At 39.4% G+C, this 19,379-nt stretch overlaps 1 protein-coding gene across 3 annotated transcripts in view; it reads left to right on the forward strand.

Moving 5' to 3' along the window:
* The first annotated feature begins 2,191 nt into the window (after nucleotides 1-2,191).
* Nucleotides 2,192-19,379, forward strand: part of PIK3C2A (phosphatidylinositol-4-phosphate 3-kinase catalytic subunit type 2 alpha) — a 61,156-nt gene continuing 43,968 nt past the window's right edge. Inside the window, exon 1 of one of the 3 annotated variants that reach the window (XM_065755262.1) lies at nucleotides 2,192-2,293. The gene's annotated coding sequence lies outside the window, so the exon portion shown is untranslated. Of the gene's footprint in view, nucleotides 2,294-14,380; nucleotides 14,462-14,756; nucleotides 14,778-19,379 lie in introns of those variants that run through there. The other 2 variants (XM_065755260.1, XM_065755263.1) reach the window with 2 other exon arrangements.

Below are 19,379 nucleotides of genomic sequence, written 5' to 3' on the forward strand. Positions count from 1 at the left end.
TTATTTCCTGCTTTCTTTTATGAATTACAAGATGGTGACGCTTAAAATAGGTTCTTCTTTTTCCAGCTTTTACCTTCCCCCCCTACTTAATTCCTGTATTTCTGTGGGGGATTTTTGGGATTCTTTAGGTCAGGTCTCTACTGACTTTTTCCCTTAGCTACTAAAGCTGTTTGTTGGTTCAGAAAATGCTTTTCAGATTCTTAACTGTTAGTTCAGTTTCAACATACGGGAAGCTGTGAGGTTTGAGAACCGCTTAGGATTTCAGTATTGCAAGGGAAGCAGTTAATTTAATCTGTTATTGAGAAACATTTTCTGGGGTGTATCATGGCAAAGTAAGAAGACTGTTGTAAGCTACCACTATGTTCACCCATTAAGTTAGTATAAATGGGTAGAATATGAAGAGAGGTCCTGGATATAATAAAAAACAATTATTATCTTATTTAGTAGAAGGTTATTGACATTTAAACCTACACCAACTACCAATTAGGTAGTCAAATGCCTCTGATGTTAGAGTCCTAAATTCTCACTCCTAAGACTCCTTCTTCTGTGCCTCTGCTCTGTGAAATGCAGAGAGAGATGTTCCTTTTTGCCATTAACAGTGGTGAGTGTTATTTCTTCAAAGTGGATAGGCTAACTCATTAGCATTAGCTTCTGTTTTAACCACAGTCAGCTGGTAATATCAAGGCTGTCTTGAATAAGTGTTGGTGCTAGTTGCTTTATTTCACCATACTGTCTGTCCACTGGAAGCAACAGGAGTGACAGAAGCCATGTCATGGCCATATAACACTTTCAGTTGAATTAGGAAAACACAACTAGAAACTAAGGGGGGGAAATAAGCTTAGTCTCTGTGCCTCTCTGACTATGGTAATGATGTTATTGAAGAAGTCATGTTTAACTAGAGGAGCATGTGGTTTTCTGTTATATGTGTAAGTACCTACTATCCACTGGAGTGAGGCTGCTGGAGTAATTTTCTGTTTCTCAACAGCAGTAAATTAATAGATATAACCACAGACCTGAAATGGAAATGAAATAGTAATGGTAAATTTAAGAATGTTGTGGTTAAGTGCCTAATTCTTCCAGTGCAAGGAGGCTGTGGATTTCATATGAAAATGGCAAGAAAGAATATAGTTAATTCTTTGCTGAGACTCTACTCTGCTATACTTCTTATTTGCTTGAAGAGGCATTGATTTCAGAGTAGTGTGAGGCTTCTGTTTAGTTACGGACCAAATGTTTTTTTTCCTCTTTTGCACTTAGTCCTGGGATTTTTATCACCTGGTTTGAACAAGTACAGCTCACATCCTCCCTGATAAATACTACCTAAGTTTATTTGTGTATGTAAATAGTTGGAAGTGCTTTATCTTTGCTAATTTATCAGTTAGGGTCATATCTTGGTTTTCTGGACGCTGTTCTATACAGGAGTTATATATTCTGGTGGGTGCTGGCTTGTGTTCTAATGCTGTTAGACTTTCAACGAAATTACTTCCTTACATTTAAACCATGGTACAAATTTCCTGAGTAAAATGTATGTAGAGAACTTATGCTGTAGTTTAGCAGGATTCCTAAGTGGAAATTCAGTAAGCTTCAGGCAGTAACCAGTGTTTCACAAATCTAAATGAGCTGTGTTTTTTTTGTTGTTGTTGTTGGTTTTTTTAATATATATTTCATTTCCTAGTCTGTCTTTTCTTTAGGCAGGGAGGAATATTTGCCTTAAAGCATGCCACGTCTTTTGTTGTTAACTCATGTGTAGATGGTCTCACTCTAGTAGATAGTTTGTGGATCTGATTTATTATTCACCAGATAACTGAGATAAATTTACTGACAAATCTTTCTGTTCTAGAACTGCAGTAGCTTTGAGAATTAGTTTTGGCAATGACAAGCCAAATAAAATGTAGAACAAAAAACTTTGGATAAAGATAACTCAAAAACAGCAATTCAGAGTTGAAACCTGCTGTCTCTTTTAAATAGACTTTCCAGCCTGGGTTTTCTAACCTGATGCCTTTAAGAAAAAAGTATGAATTAATGAGTAAGTTTCTGTGAATTAAACCACAGCATACCCTTTCATCATCAGGTGACTATTCTGTATACAGCTTGAGATCATCACTGTCAGTAGAAAAATGCAAGCAACTAGGTCTTGTAGATCTAGAAACAAATAGGTAACAGCTGAAAGTTGATCATATCTGTCTCGTTTCAGGTCTCATGCTGTTGTAAGCCCTGCTGCTGCTTAGTATGGAGAAGACTTCCATCACTAATTTCACTATGTCAAGATTGTTTTCATGCTCTCCCTAACAAGCTGGTAAGTACTGTAACTTGATTTCTACATATACTGTGGCTACTTCATTTTGGACTGTTTTAACTGAAGGTGGAGTGGATTCTTGCTGTCTGGGGCCGTGCCAATGGCCCTTCCCATTATCAGTGGCATGTCTGGTGGTATAACTGCAGCCAAGGGGTGGGATGTGTGCCTATCTGGTGACAGGGAGTGCCTGCAGTTTATTCTTGGTGGATCTGCTTCTGGTCACGTCACGTGATTAATTGGAACAAATTATTAGGTGGATTGTTCTGGTTAGTTATTAGAGACCTCTTCAACCTGTTTTGGTGTTATTTATCGTTAAGTTACACGTTACAGTAAGGTATTTATTGCAACTCTTGAGGACCATTTTGTTAGACTGGTTAATTTGGAGAAGTGAGGATGAAATCCATCCTCTAGCACTAAGAAAAAAAGATACAATAAAGATGGGTTATCCTCATTACTGTAACTATTTATTCAGATCAGCAGGAGCTCCAGGGCCCCTTTATTTTAGGTGCTGAACAGCTCAGGCACAGAACTAGACAGCTCTTTATGAAACCTCATAAGTCTAAATCCATTCTGTGTTATGTCATCTTCTGCCTAATCTGTCTTGGGCATGTACTGAGTTGTCCTTCTGCTTCAGATCTTGTTGTGTGATGTATTCACTTTTAGACTGGCTTTCTGAGTTTAAAATGAAAAATAAGAATGTCTGCTTCTGTGTATTGTAAATCAAAAGAAAAAATCTTTGAATGTAGAATTGGAAGAGGATAAATGGTTTCATAATATAAAATTTTTGTTACTGAATTTTAATAAGGTAACTACTCTAGAACAAAAATAGTATTAGTCTGATCCATGAGGATTCTGTTGTAATTGGATGCCTTTTATAAAGGTAAACATGCTCAATTAGATGCTTCTGTTTTAAATCCAGCACCTCTTAAGCAGAAACTTACCAGTCAAATGATTTTATCTCAGTGCAGACACATTCATGCCTTAGTTCAGCAAAACTCACAGGTGCTTGTTTAGGTGTGCATCTCTTTGCATTTCTATGAAAATTGTAAAAGATACATTTCTAAACAATTAAGTCAGTGACTCAGGGCTTGTGGGTTAGGAATAAGAGAAGAAAGACTTCCTTCAGTTTTACCTTTACACTGATTTAAAACACAGCTTTCATGCTGTAGAGGAAGATTATTTGCATGTACATTAATAGAAACCTGGTAAAAAATGTATGGCATTTCAGAAGCAAATGAAATATGATCAGAGAAATGGTTACTGTCTTGTTTCCAAAATATTTACAGTTAGGACTGAGGCGAGACCTATAGTGTATTCTGAAGAAAAGAGTAATGTAAATTAAGGAAGCTTAGTTTGGAGAGAAATAAAAGGTTAATTCATGTAAAGGTGGAGGAAAAATATGAATGCTAGTACAGCACGTGAGGATAGCTTCAGTCTTATGGTGATGTGAAAAAGTTGCAAAGAAGACAGGAGGGGAATGCTATCTTGCTTAAGAGGGTAAGACATCCGAGTTAATATGAATTATTTTGATGCTCACAACAGAACAGTGGGTGGCTTGGAAATGAGATAAGGTAATAACAAATAGCAGTGGAAACAAGTAAAAGGTAAGCTACTGTGGTTGCAGTAAGAAGTGTGTAATTTACAACACTTCTTGGGTTTCTGATTTTTCTTTAATGGAAACACTAGAAAATAGGAAACTTCAACCACAAAGTGTGTGCAAAATATGTCTTATACCAGTCTAATGCTAATCAAGAAGTGGTATAAATTTCCCATTACTGGAAAATGTGTTTTAATTCTTGGTGCATTTTTTAAATTTCCAAGTCATCTGCAGTGAATATAGTGCCACTGTAGTCATAGTAGAGATGACTAGCACCTGAACATCAGACAAAAGCTAAAAACCTTCCAGCAATTTGCAAGATTATGTATTATGATTATTGAAAGCTTTTTCTTTACATCTAATTCTTTCCTGTCATAGTTATATACATGTAATTATCATTCATCTCTTCAGAGTAAAAAGAAGATGCTAACTGTGGGGTTTTATGCTTGTAATGTTTAGGTTTCTTCTTGCATTTTATTTTTTATGAACCTGTGACTGATGGAGTGAAGTTTAGAAGTGGTGTTTTCAGGAATTTGTACCAGATCTCTTTGCAGGAAGACAGTCTTAACCTTTCATCCAAAGTAGCAGGCTCCAGACCATCTTTCCCATTGCTCTCATTGTGGCTATGTGATGAGGTTCTATGAGAAAGGCACTGCAATGCTCAATGGCGTCCAAAATAGCAAGTGTTCAGAATGGTGGATTTGCTAGGAGGATGGGAGAATAAAATGTAAAGGTTTATGTTACTGTGTAAATACACTGTATCCCTGTCTGATCCCGTAACATTGTATAATGAGTGGCATGCTGTAGTTACATAGATATGGTCACAGTTTCTCATAATACAAGAAAAAAGGCCATCAAATAAATCATCAGGTGGCAGAAAGTATGCATTATAAATGTGTAATGATGCTGTGTTTTACTGGTTGAGCATGTTCTCAGCTGTCACTGCTCTGTTAAATTATCCCACCTTATGGGCTGGGTTGTAAATCAGAGTTAAAGTATAAGCTTTTTAACTGCTTTGCTGAGAAAGCTGTAGTAGGGTCTGATGTATCTGAGAGATTAAAGTTCAGCACACGCTCTTTGCTTTCCTGTGTGTGTTGTGCAAAGTACAGTTCTAGTCTTATGAGTGACAAGTGCTATTACTTTGCATTATGAATCACACAAACCAAAGGTCTTTATTTTCTACTGAGCTTTTGAATGAACAGTGTTTAGATCCTGATGTATTTAATACAGGCAAAATAGGAAGTGCCTCCCCAGTCCTCTGTGTGTCCACAGCCTATTTGTTTTTACCTGCTACTATTCCATTGGGAATGTGCTGAAGACTGAATCTTCCCCTGAAACCATAACAAGAGCATTTCTGGTCTGCTGGCCACTTCCTCCATCTTTCCAGACATCCCGTAGCATAAAGCAAGAACCTTTTTGTCTGCTGTTTCTTCTGGCTACACTAAAATTTAACCTGCATGTTTGTCAGCACTGTTCTGTGGTTTAGGAAGGTGAAAGAAATGCATTGGTTCTCTCATCATATTGTTGAGTTAAACTGTAAGTGTATGTTTCCTCACACTGGAAGAAAATGGACACCCTTTAGTGAAATGTGTTATTGGTGTCCTTGCTCGGCCTCTACATTATCTTGTTCCTGGAAAATCTTGCTGAGGAAATTTGAATGGGAGGATATCGTTTGCTTCATCCTGCATTGCTTCAGATCCATCAGGAAGCATTTTGTCTGTTTCAGAGGCTAAATGCTTTTCTTCAGTAGCAGTACCATGAGCAAGAAGTGTAAATAATCCGTGGTAAGAATGACTTTATTATAGAAAAGGAAATCAATCCAACTTCTTATTTCTCTGATGAAACTTTAAAGAGGGGTTTTTGCAAAAGGCATGGCAAGGGAAATTCACATGTTTTGCATTGATGTATATGAACTCTAGCTAAGCTCACGAGTACTTTAAAGGTAGTTTCACACTTTCTGTCATAGGTTGTACGTCATCAAATGTTGATCTTTATTCTTTGACAAATCCAGCAGGTATAACACTGCACTACAAATGTTTTTCCTTGCCTCAGAAAGTACTCATAAAAATCAGACTGGGTTAGAATATGTGAAAAAGCATTGTATGTAATTCTTTCTTCTGCTAAGCTGTATGTCTAGAGAATGAAGATACAGTCTGTAGAGGAATGAAAAGAAATTGTAATCACTTAATTCAAAAGTTACATACCCTGGAGCTAGCAAACTGACAGGATAGCATCTCTTTATGTAGATTGATTTCAGAATGCAGAGTTTATACAAGCTTTTTTTTTTGACATCTGTCATTTCATTGAACTTTGGATGAAAAATTGTGTGACCTAGGTGGTTTGTTTCTTGAGACGTGAAGGAAGGACATCTGGAAGGAAAGGGCACAGAAAACCTTGTATGGATAGCAAACCAGACTTGCTACACGCTCCTGCAACTAATAGGAGACCAATTGCAAATCAATTATGCAACTTGTCATCATACTGTTATTACTTAGACGCTATACAATTTAAATAAAAAATATTTTCCAGTGGTTACTATTCATACCTATTGTGTGAAATAGGTGAATGTTAAGCCAAGAGTTTTATATCTTATGAAGCAAATAAGTTATTCCACACTGTGGACCAAGCACCACGTGGGAAGCAAGAAACCAGGAGCTTTGGTTCCAAGTTGGTGGATACAGTTTAAGATAGAGAGAATTGCACTGTGACCCAGTGCCTAAGGGCTTCCTAGAAAGGTCATTTAAGGGCTGCTTACTTTTCTGGTGTTGAAGTTGGAATAAGGATAGCTAGTACTGTCTTTGGTAATGGAAATTGCTGCAACTACTGGAAATGTTTACTGTTGTGAAGGATAGCACTGATAGGAATGTTTGTGAGACAGGCTGACCTATGAAACAGAGCAGGATTCAGTGACGGTTCTTTTGGGGTTTACTTCCTTTGTCATTTGGCCTAATTCTCACAACACTGCCTTTCCATATGCTGTGCCCTCTACCAACTGAAATGTAATGTGTGGTGTAAAAGCTTTCATCAGCAAGACAGACTGGTTTGCCTGAACAAATGGAATCTGTTGTGTTATCCAAGTTTTTTGGCAGTCCCGTACTGCAATTGTGTAACTATCTAGAAAACTGTTAAAATTCAGTTGCCTCATTTACTAGAGAACCAGAGGGCTTATGTAGCAACAAGTCCTTTTAATCTCTCCTTCACTAGCTTATCTCAGCTTCCCCTCAAAATTTCATGTGCAAAAGAACACATGCAGCCCCTGCAAATACTTTGAAAGACATCCTTTTCCGAGCTACAAAGGAAGTCACCCAGGCTGATATATTTAATGGAATTGCTGATCCTGCAGAGGTGGATATGAATAATGCTTCCTATGTGATTCCTGTACCATTTTCTGAGACTATAAGGAACTTTACCAACTGAAGTGACTGCACAAAGGTGTTCTTCTTTTAGGTACTCAGGTACAGTCTTCAGGCTTTATCATCTGATCTAAAGGCAATTTTATTAATGACTGCAAACACAGGGTTCCTTGTAAAATTCGAATTTCAGGCAAGAATTGATGTCTTCCGTCCACTTAGAATATTTTGGCTTTCATAATAGTAATCACCATCAGGTTATTTAATTGCTTGAGAGTCTTCAAAGCCAGTACTAGATCTTTGTAAATCCCAATTTCTAGCAGTAGCCTTAAGTTTTCATTCCCAATGCTTAATGATTGCAGAGCAACAAACAGCTTAAGCATGGTTTTAATAAAAAAGAAAAGCTTTCAGTATAAGCTCTGCCTCAGACATTGCATCTGTCTGCCTTTTTCCTATTAGGCAAGCAGAGTGTCTGTCTTTACAGTCCTTTATTTGCAGAGGTTCTAGGCACTATTTTTTTTTAGCTCTGTTTAGTTTCCATATGTTGTGGTCTATTCTGTGTGCAGTCAGTTGACAATGTAGTACAGAAAAGTTGGATACCTGTATTCTGGTTTGAACTACATGCTGCCACATGGTGTGATTTTCAGAGATCTGCTGGAAATTTCCTATGAGTAGAGATCATGTGTAATTTTAACAGACTGCTTTATGATGCACGCTGTCACAGAAACAGTTTCAGCTTTTTTTTCCTGTTACTTTTTTCTCCTTTCTCTGAAATCAATGTGTTGATTTTTGAAATTGCTCATAACTCATTCCAAACTTAGCAAACAGAGTTTTAGCAGTGAGATAACTGTCCATTTTGGTGCAAATAAAAAAATGAGAAAAGCTTATTTTCCATTAAAGCTTGATTAAAGAAAGATTCTTAAATGCTCTCAGTGTAAGCCCTTGACAGCTGTGAGGATGTCACACTATTTTAAGGAAATTGGCAGACAACTACAGAACTCATGAAACTGTGATATTAAGGGAAAATATAGAATTGAGAGTAGGATTTTTAGCCTGACTATTCCAAAATGTGGGATCAATGATAGCAGTAACTTTAGGACAACAACAAAACCCTTTTAAATCTGTATCTTAGAGAAAGCTGTAAGAACACATTGTACATGTAATCAAAGCCATCTCAGGAATTCTCTAGAAGCCTGGGAAGATGATGGCTTGTAGGTTTCTTGTATTTTGGGGCTTGAAGAAAGTTCCACTTCTATTTGACTTTGGAAGAAAGTATTAAAGCTTCTCTTCACCAGAGAAAGATCAGTGTTCATCAGTACTGCACATTTTCTTCTACTTTAGAAAGTGTAGTAGCAGCGACTTAAGTGCATAATACTTCACTGCATGACATGGCCGTTTTGTAATCATAGAATGACTTAAGTTGGGAGGGACCTTAAAGCCCATCCACTTCTAACTCCACTGCCACGGGCTGCTTGCCATTCACTAGATCAGGCTGACCAGTGCTCTCCCCAGCCTGGTCTTGAGCACCTCCAGGGATAGGACACCTGCAGTTTCTATGGGCATATTAGTCTTAGCTTAGTTTTTCTCTCTAGAGAGACTACTTGTTTATTGAAGGGAAAAAAAAAGACTTTTCTCCCTTAGACCTTGCAGATTTTTGAAAGGCTTTTAATATCAGGTAGGAGATTGAATTAAATTTCTCAATATTCGGACTGTAGTTTGATTTGTTCTTAATTATATGAAACTAGGAAGAATGGGATGACTTCACTAACAGAGTATAAACAAATAGCTGCAGGACCTAGCTGTTAATTAGGTTGGCATTTTAATAGTCTTATGCAAGTCAACGATTCAGCCTGTTACCTTTAGGGGGTGCCAAAATGTTGCAGGTGGGTTTGTCAATCGATTCTAGAGGAATAAAGTAAAGGCAATTTTATTCTTCTTAGGCTTTGCCTTAAATGAAACTAAAGGAAAAAATGTAATATAAAATCAAGGTCATGCTTGAGTGCATGCTCCTGACAGAATTCCTGGTAGATTTACTAGGATTATTCTGATAGGTCAGAAGTATCCACGAAGCCAGAGTTAATAATGAGGCTGTGCAGTATGCTGATGAGCAGTCCTTCTTGAAGTTCTCAGTGAGCAGCTGTATACATAAATGCATGCTGTTTTCATTTTCTGCCCCCCTCCCCCACTGTATCTTAAGTTGTCCAGGTGAGTGGCAGTGTGTATTAATACTATTCTTTTTTTTTGCTGAGTGCTAAATACTACTGTCTTATCTAAAAAGCCTTCAAATGAACTCAGAGACTAGTTTCATTAAAACAGTATTTATTTTTTTCCTTCTGTGTGCTGATGTCTTTCTATGCATTAATGTAAGCAACAAATGCAAGCAGTAGGTCCCTCTGAATAGTGTGCACTCTTGTATGCAGTACCTTACTCTTACGTAACTGTCATTCCTAAGCATGAGATGCTTATATACCAACTGAAGTATCTTGGCAATGATTTCAGGCAATTTGAATTAATTCCACGGCTTCCAGCATCTACTAGATAAAATCTTGCATTTGAATCACTGAGCTTTAACCTGATAACCAGTTTCACTAATGTCCTCCAGGAAACACATTGTGCACTTAACTTCCCCTGTGGAAACTACAAAAAATTGTACGCCAGGCCCATGCTAGAATCTGACTTGGACAGAACATGAGAACTTAGCTCAGTGAATGCTTACTTCTCAGTGTTACATTCTGTGATTAAGAACAAGTGCATGACATCAGCAATTGTTAATTCTTTCTTAAGACTAGAATATTTCCCATTGACTTGCAGTGCCTATAGAACTGTGAGTTCATGTTAGTAATGAACATGGGGTTTGTACATGGAGCCTCTTCAGTTAGCTCATATCAGGATTTGGGCAGTTGGGAGAAGATGCACTAGCCTTTCTCATGATGACCTGCCAAAGTGTTCACTGTGAAGATCTTATGCTATAGGATTCCTACAGTTGCTGATCTCATTTTCTTTTAATTCTTTGACACAGGGCAATTCTAGTTAGTCAGTATGAAGCTTTATCATTCTCTGTCTTTGAATATCTGCTTAAGCATGACTTGCTGTAGTTGAGATTTTAAGTACCTGATTTGCCAGGAGTCTTTCCAATTACCTCTATCATCATTACCCAAGGGCTGATTGCTATATCCACGTATGCATCCTGTTGTCCACAGTTTTACCCTCAGGTTATTCTGGCATCATGCTTACATTAACATGCTTACATTAATTGTCCTTGCCATCGTATACTGTAAACTATCCCACGGTACCTGCAGAGTTTATTGTAGCACTGTCACAGATTCTGCATGTGTTTTGTAGCTTGCACTCTGTTTTAAGAATGTTCAGAAGCTTACTTTTATTTAAAGCCCTCAAATTATATCAACTGTGTATATGTACAGTTAAACAATCATTTTGATCCAAAATAATTTTGTATAATTTCTTTTCTATGTAAAGTATCTGTGGAAGGAAGTTATGTGTAAAACAAAATCTCAAAATATTAGCAGTGAAGTCAGTAGTAAAATGTAGTAAACTGTTCCTATTCTACAGTTCCCTGGTCAAAGAGCTCTTCTTTTCTTTATCTTTAAAGATACATCTTTTCTTTAAAGAAAAGTTGTGTAAATGTGAAATTTTCTATGAATTTCAAATGCGTGCCCTGACCCACTATGCTGTAGAGGTGTTTAAATAGTGTGGGACCTAACTAATTTTCTATGCTAAAATAGTGTTAATAGCAATAGTATTTTGGCTTCTAGTGCCTAAATCTTCACTTACTGAAACCGGACCTGGGCCCAAAGAAGTTAGCCAAAGATTTTACTCAAGCTAGAAATTTTTAGCAGGTTTTTCTGCTTGCAAATGAGAACTTAGAGCTTAAATGTAACTCATGCATGTAGCTGAAGTTATTTTGTGGATTTTGGAAGCTGCATGTAGACCTTACACAGTGAAAACCTGGGAGCTATTGCAAAACAATGAAACAATAAAAACATAGCTCTAGCTGAAGTTGTTTTTCTTGCATTACTGACACCAGTATCCTGCTTCTCCGTGGAAGATCTCCACGATGAAATATTAATAACTTACTGTTGAGTAAACATCTGCAATAGGTGTTTAAGCTTGAATAAACACTCAGAGCAAGCAAAATGAGGATTGATAACAAAGTTCAAAATTCTCAAGAAAAGATTTTATGAGACTAATGTAGGAAATTATGCTCAATGTTCAGAGGGTATGTTTTCACAGAAAATGTGTTTTCTTTTTTTGAGTAGAAAAGAACCTGTCTCCCTCTGCTGGCTTTTAGAGAAGAAGAAAATGTATACAGGCCAAAAAAAATCATAGCTAAAATTTTGATTAAAATTGGCCAGAGGTTCCGTAATTAGCTTTTGAAATTGGTTGCCTTTAAGTAAGCAGTAGTCACCTTGGTGTTACAACTGTACCTGTCTTGATTACTGGAGACATCTGTAGTGGTTCAAGCTAGTAGTTTCTAAGTGTATTTTAAAACAATTTGTTTGCATCATTAATAAAATATGATTTAAGATTAAAGTGTTTGGCTTCTAATTCTCGCATACACCCGATGTCATAGCTTTCTTGAGAAGTGGCCTAACACTTAAGTCATAACTATAGATGAAAAATTTTCAATTCCTGCATAGTCTGAGTTAGTGTAGTTCATGAATATGCCTTTTTCTTTCAAACCTGAGTTCTTAAGCTACTTTGTCCATATAAGTCATAGCCCATAAGGCTTTTCAGGACCGCAGGTACAAGAAAAGCTACAGTTTGCCACCTGTGACAACTGCCCAGGATTTCCTTGAGTGGTATGGGGGCTGTGATGTTGAAGCTGACTGCTCTGGGATAGTGTCTGGCCAAAGCACAGCTGCAGGCCGTGCAGTGCCATTGCCTTAGGCTGCTCTGGGAGGCAGGCAGTAAGAAGCCCTGATGCAGTCTGTGCTAAGGAGAACGTGCAACAGGATGCAGGTGAACTTCATGTTGCATTCCCACCCTGATGAACAAACATTTGGGAATTTCCTTGGAATAGATGTGCATAAAGTAAGCACCATGTTCTAGTACGCATCATGCTATCTGCATAGGGATTTTTGTCCTTGTGGGAATACACTCTTTCTTCCTATTTGCAGAGGAAGCACATTTGTCCTTTTAGAATTCCCGTGCTTCTACAAACAATTTCTCATTCTCAGAAAGGATGCTCGAACAATAGACACCAAGTTTATTGCTTCCAATTAACGAAGGGCAAGTAAGAATTCCAGTAGCTGTATTAAGGCATTCATCTGTTAAATTTGGAAGGCTTACATAAATGTGTTTCAGGCTGAGAAGAAAACGAAGGCAGTTTTCTTTTGAAAGATGTTTGTACTTCTAAATGTTATCTTTGCCAAAACACGTTTTCAATGCATGTAGTTGTCCTTTTGATCTGGGTCTACGTAAAACTTCTTTATCCTAAAAATTGTTTTAAAAGGCATCTGCCAGCAGCAGTTTATGAGATTTCCAGTTAATCCCAGCATTAGTATGGTTATTTACACGAGGTGGTTTCGCTTTTTGCATCTGTTATGTTGGAGTTCTGTTGTGAAGTCTGGCCATGAAGGGCAGTGAGCACAGCACTTAAATTCTCCAAACATTTGAACGAATGCTCTCATGTTTATTCTGCCTGTGAAATATCTTTTTTTTTTTTTTTTTTTTTTTTTTTTTTTTTACAAAAAATAAGTCAGTAACATTATATAGATTTTTGTTGGTTTTTGTGGGTTTTTTTTTTTGTTTGTTTCTATATTCCACTCAGTTACAAGATGTTGCTGTTACAAAGTGTTTCCTGAAAACTCCCAGGGCAGCTGTGACACTTGAACAGTGTATCAGACGACATATATAGTAACAAGATAGTGAGACTGCTGGGACGTGCACCTTGCACAGGGACATATTTGTAGAGATATTAGTAACTTCCTGTGTAAGAAATACTTCAAAGCTGACGTCATGTTCTCATGCGGTAAAGTGTGGCCTGTAATTACCCATTCGTAAGCCAGTCTGCAGGCTATGCCATTGTTCCCTTTATTGACTCAACTGGGGGTAGCATCATTCTTCCTAGAAGCCGGGCTGCCAGGGCCGGGCAGTTCTCTCTGAAAGCAGAATCGTTTTCCCTCCCCATCACTAAAAACTCAGCTGTGGGGAATGCTGCTTGCCATCTGATGTATAATTGCTGTTTCCCAGAGAGGGCTGGTACTGCTTCTAAAGTGCATGCCCCCTGTCCATGTTGCATGGATGTTGTGGAAATTATGAAAACAGGGCCAGTAATGCTGCTTTTGGGGTTGCACTTCAGCTTAAGAAGTGAAAGCAGAGGAACAGTGTACTCAAGTTGCACGTAGGAAATTAGTATGTACTTGACAAGAAGTACCCTAACAACATAAAGAATATTTGAATATACTGGGGAAGAGATCACTAAAAAAGGTGAGCTTAAGTTTTAAAATACATGCCAAGTAGCAGGACAAGTTCCTCTGAACGTTCTAAGGAAAATCTCAAAGATTCTCTGGAAAACAGGCATGGAGACAATCTGAAGGTCTGCATTTGTCAGTAGAATAAACCAAATAATCTTTCTTTTTGCTGCTTCTGTGATTCCTATTTGACCCAATTGCGCTGTCACATGCTGATTAGCACTGTGATGTGGTTAGTCAATCGAATAGTCATGGTCTTGTTGAAATTGCCAGATAAGATGCTACCTTGTACTTGTGCTGAGCAGATTAACCCTTAGTGATGGATTCATTTATGTTGTAGCTTCTAACTGGATGCTTTTCACTTGTCTTCTGTATTTAATCCCGTGTTTTGTATTGTTTGGAACTTTGGTATATGGAATATCCTCAGTTAGTAAAGGGAACTGAATTATTTAAGTAGCACCCCGTGAATGGAAGCTAGCGAACGGAACGCGGCACTGTTCTTTGAGGAGCACTCGTGCACCGTGCTGAAATCTAGAGGGGTGCAGGTGAGGCTGCGGCCGGGCGCGCCCCTCCCATCTCCTTAGAGCGAAGCCCTGCCCCTGTCCCCGCCCCTGCCGCGTCCAGCGCTGGGGGCCGGGGCCGGAAGTGAGTGCGCGGCGGCAACGACGACGGCGGCGGCGCGGCGGGAGGGGGGCGCCGAGCGGGGAGCGCCGAGCGGGGAGCGTGCAGCCTGGCGGCGGGGGCAGGAAACGGAATGGCCGCGGCTGCGGGGCGGCGGCGCTGCGAGGTGGGTGGCGGGACGCGGCTCCGTTCCGCGCGCTCCAGCCGGCGTCCCCTCGCTCCTCGAGGGTCGCGGCACCGCGACCCTCGCTGACCCTCGGCCTCGGCGCGGCGCCGCCCGCTGTCCCGGCGGGCTCTGAGCGCAGCTGGCTGCGTTGTCCCGGCGGCGGCGGCCTGTGCTGCCACGGTGCCGTTCTCTGCGTGGTGCCGCTCCGGTTGTGCGACGGAGCCGGTGTCCCCGCGGGCGGAGAGCGGGGAGTGACGGCGGCCGGGGCGGGAGGGGGCTACGTGTTATCCCGACAGCGCGGGTGCGGTGTCCCCAGGTAGCAGCTGTCGTTGGCCGCGTGTGTTTTCTTACTTTAGACCGAAACTAGGGGTGGGAGAGAAGCACGGTGCTCTTTGTGAGTTCGCTGTGCGGTGGGGATGGGATGGTGTGCGAGGTATCCCGAAGGGAAGAGGCAGGCGAGGGGAACGAAGTAACAGCCTGCAGCGCTCTGCCAGCGGGGTCTGGGGGCTCGCGGCGGCCTGCCCCGCTCCGCCAGCGCCTCGGTGCTGCGAGCGGCCTGGGAAAACTTCCTTTGTGCTGGGGGAGGAGAGCCTGCCCAGCACGGGCTGAGGGACTGCGGCGTCCGCCGAGTTCATTAAAAGAAGTCGGAAACAAGTTGCAGCGTAACTGCTCAGAATTGGCGGACAATGAGAGGAAGTTGCATAGAAGGTAAAGCCAGCGGGAGAAAGTACAGGGAGAAGAAGCCAAGCAGCAAATGTTTGAAGTTGCGGCCTTGTGTTGAATAAATTAGAGCCTGGCCCTCTTTGATGTTGTGCTGTATTTGGTAATCTTTTATGTAAAGACAATTGTTTATTGAAAAAAAAGACAAAAACAACACAAGTCTCAAGAAAGAAAGAAAAACACTTTTTTTTTTTCCTAGTGGTTTCATAAAATAAATGTGACCTACTTCACTGCAGCGTGGTAGTAATCCTGGTTCAGAAACATAAGAATCATCTTTTGGGATATTGTTATAGTCATGAACAATGCACATGTCACATGTAAAGGTTCATCAGTACAGTTAATCAGTGTATATAAGTGTACACTGGTGATTTAGTTACTTTTTATCTTTTTTGACTAGCTCTCTATACTGCAAGAAGGAAAATAGAATGCCTTAAGTAGAAAATGATGCCTTTCAAAATCCCAAGCAAACAATTCCTTTCTGAATATTAGTTCTTCTGTTTCTTACTTCTCAAACTGAGTGAAGTTGAAACTTCTGGTATTCTTTAGTCATATACTGTTATTATAATTTATTCCTGCTGTCTATCTGTAAAGACTTGAATTCAAAGCTTGCTTACAAACGTAAAAATGCTGGGATGATGTTTTGGAATTTTTGTTGTGTTAGGTTTTGGTGTGGGACTAAAACTAGACCAGTATAGAACTAGTAAGGAAAACTAATGCTGTCAAGGGTTTGAATGTAATTGGAGAAGGGTTGCATAGTGCACGTCTTCCTGGTCCTGATCAATCTGAAGGTTATTCTGTGGAAGCTTTAAAAAAACAGTAAAGTACCATTGATCTGTAGCATGCTGTGAGCATAACATATGCTATGTTGTTTTGAGGTCAGAATGCATGACATTGAGATAAAGATTTTCTGCTTTTGTTTTGTAACAATTGCCTCTTAGTGTCCACAGGCAGTGCAGAAGCTACCTGAGGATGGTTTTGTTTTTTTTTTTTGACTAATGCTACAAAATTAAAAATGAGACTAATGCTACAAAATTAAAAATGAGTTAAAGTAGTACGAATGTGAAGTATTGGCTTCACAGCAGTATATCTGAAAATATATTCCTCTACCGTAGCAGTGGATGTGTAATTACTTACTGGAACCAGAGTTCAGTTTTTATCAGCAATGACCAATAACATCAGTCATCCATCTCATCCAGCCCCTTTGTACATGGAAAGGCTGCAGCAGCGTCAGTTTCTTCAGAAGAATGCAGAAGTTGTTTCTGGGCTCCGCAAGTAAGCGAAGGAGAAAATGTTTCTGAGCATGCTAGTAATGGTAAATCTCATTTATTCCATAAGTGCCAGCTCAGATCTAGAAACTTATTGCTGCATGCTGACCTTGATGAAATAACTCTGTCTGCACAGAGTTGGTAGCTGCTGCCAATGTTGGTGGTTTTAGCAGACACATCAAGAACAGGTGAGTGCTAGCTGATACACTCTTTGCTCAGGTTGTTGTTGCAGCAGAAAAGTACAAGGTGCTGCCAAGATTACCTGTTGGCCAGTGTGCAGTTTGACAGATTCCTGGAGGAAAAACCCAACTCAGGACTTAAATATTGGAGAAGTTATCTCAGGATTCAGGAAGCCTTTGAGCCACTAATTAGTGGAAACTGGAAGTGCATTTTGAGGGAAAAGTTGTTCAGTGCTTGTCTTGACCCTGTACACTTCATAAGCTATTTGGAGAGACAAGGACAGGATGAACTTGTGATCTGACACAATATAACCATCATGTCACCTTTGTGCCTACCAGTGTAGTATTTTGGTTTGTTTGTTGTTTGTTTTGTTTTTGTCTTTTTTGCTTTTTTGTTTGTTTGTTTTTGTTTTAATAATTAATTCAATACATCTTAGAAGCACTTCAGTATGTACAGCTAAGAGGTCTGTGTAAACAGTGCATTGGTTTGGTCAATAGTCAGCAACTGTTTAATACTTTCAGACATGCCAGGTTGGTGACTGAGAGGCATCAACCAGTTGTAACTGAAACTGCAAGTTTCCTGCCTACGGGGAGGCTTATCTGCTGAAGCAAGTGGCAGAAGTAATTTGGCTCCAGCAGAGTTGCATTTGATTAGACTGGTAGCGTGGTACCAATACAATGATACGGAGGTAGATCCTCAATAATTATGATGGCATGGTCTTCTCCATATTCTGCTAATGCTTTTGTTATGCTAAAGCTGCATACCATTCAGAGTTGGAACGGAACAGGAATTCTGTGTCCACAGTTAGAGCAGAATTTACTCTAGGATAGATTTGTTTATTTTTTGACTGACACAACAAAATTGGAAATGAATATAAATAGTGCAAATGTGAAGTACTGGCTTCACAGCAGTGTGTCTGTAAATATATTTCTCTATTTTAGCTGTGCATGTGCAATTACTTACTAGAACTGACTCTGCTTTGAGCGAGCGGTTGAGCCAGACACCCTCTGAGGTCCTGTCCAGTCTGGTTCTGTGATTGTATATATGTGACATTTTAAAGACAATTATTTTTCAAATTGTGTATTATGGAGTGAATTATTCAGATGGGAATCAAGTTATTTGGAGCACTGGCATTACTTAAAAAGAAGCCATGCCCTAAAGCAGTAGTTAATGTTGATTCTGTGTGGTGTATTTCTCATTATACGTGGGTTTTCAAGTGCACTTTGAAAAGAGAGATTGATGGGAAAAGTGTGTGAATCATGTGGGTGATCTGGAGAAAAGCACAACTTTAGAGGTGGTTGCAAAGCAGAAGAACCATTTAAAAGTTCTTAAAATAAACAGGAGTGGATATGAAAACATTATACTGTAAGAAGAAACATTGCAACAGAACCGAAACTCTTAGCCTTTGTCTAACAATGGTGGTAATAGGCTTGGCTGTAAAGGATGGAAAAAATCTTGACTAAGTGCAGTGGAGTTAAACAGCCTAGGATGCCATCAGTTTCATTATTGCTTTTTCTGGTATCTGCATCTAAAATGCTGTGCAGGAACAGAATTACAGGTGTGTTAGAGAGCTGGGAACAAAATGGGGTGAAATATGGAGATATAAATATCAGGAAGTAGTTCTACAGCTGACAGAATTGGTGTCAAGTTTCCTGTTGATCTGTGTTCTCAGCTGATTTGCCTTAAGGACATCGTGCCACGATTCAAGTATTTATAAAGATTCTTCCAGTAATAAATCTGTTATGTCCAATAGCGTAAGCTCATGCTACTGTTTTCTTCACTGCAGCACTTGCTACTGGCTGCATTGAGTTGCTTGCTTTTACACAATACGCACCCTAGTGGAATGTAATTAAGGTCTCTTAACTCTTTGGCAGACAACTGAAATGGTAATTGAGTTCAGAATTTGTACTGTAACTGTACAGATAGGCCAAAGAAGCTCAGAAACTTGCTGTACCTAATCTGTGTGTGTGTGTATATCCACTGCTGGAGTGGCTTGCAGTAGCTAAGGGTGCAAGCTGCTGGTTCAGGAAGGGGAAGAATGTGTTGTGGCTGTGAAAAACAACTGTAGGTAGCTACAGCTGCCTATGTTGGCATTTGACCTGAACACTGATGGATGCTTTCTTGGAAATGTCTGGGAACATTGGTCAAAAATGATGATTCAACAGTCTGACAAAGGATGCCGTGTCTAGAATCTTCTGCATAATGTGTGGATGATAATTGACCTATCTGTAAGAGAGTACCAAAGTATTCTCACATGCACTGGAACAGCTGATACTGTTTTTTGTTTGTTTTCCGATATATTTGTTGCCAATATTGAAAGACTTCAAAGCATTCCTGGAGGCTTCCTATTCTAGTATTAGAAACACACTATTTTTACTTAGCTGTTAAAATCAGAAGCTTTGTAATGTAACTGTACTTTGTTGATGAAAATGAGTTTTTAAAATCTAAACTGAGAGGTGGAGTTGTTGGTCTCAGTACAGCTGCTTTGGGTATTTAGATACTATCCTGAATGACTGCAGCGAAACAGAAAGGAGCACAGATCCAGAGTTTCTGCCCAATTAAAAATCACACCCTTATTTAAATTACTGAAACTGTCTTTGAAGATTCTGTAGGCATAGTCTGAAATGAAATGGATTCAACTATTCAGCTAACAGTTAATCTCATCTGTAGAGAGGAATCTTCAAATTTTACTATGAGTTATTTCAAGTTGCTGTTAATTTTTGGTGGAGAGATGACAGGATAGAATGATGGTG

This window comes from Cyrtonyx montezumae, unplaced genomic scaffold (assembly GCF_038088225.1).
Source record: "Cyrtonyx montezumae isolate F1298 unplaced genomic scaffold, pur_monq_1.0 scaffold_10, whole genome shotgun sequence".
NCBI lineage: Eukaryota > Metazoa > Chordata > Aves > Galliformes > Odontophoridae > Cyrtonyx > Cyrtonyx montezumae.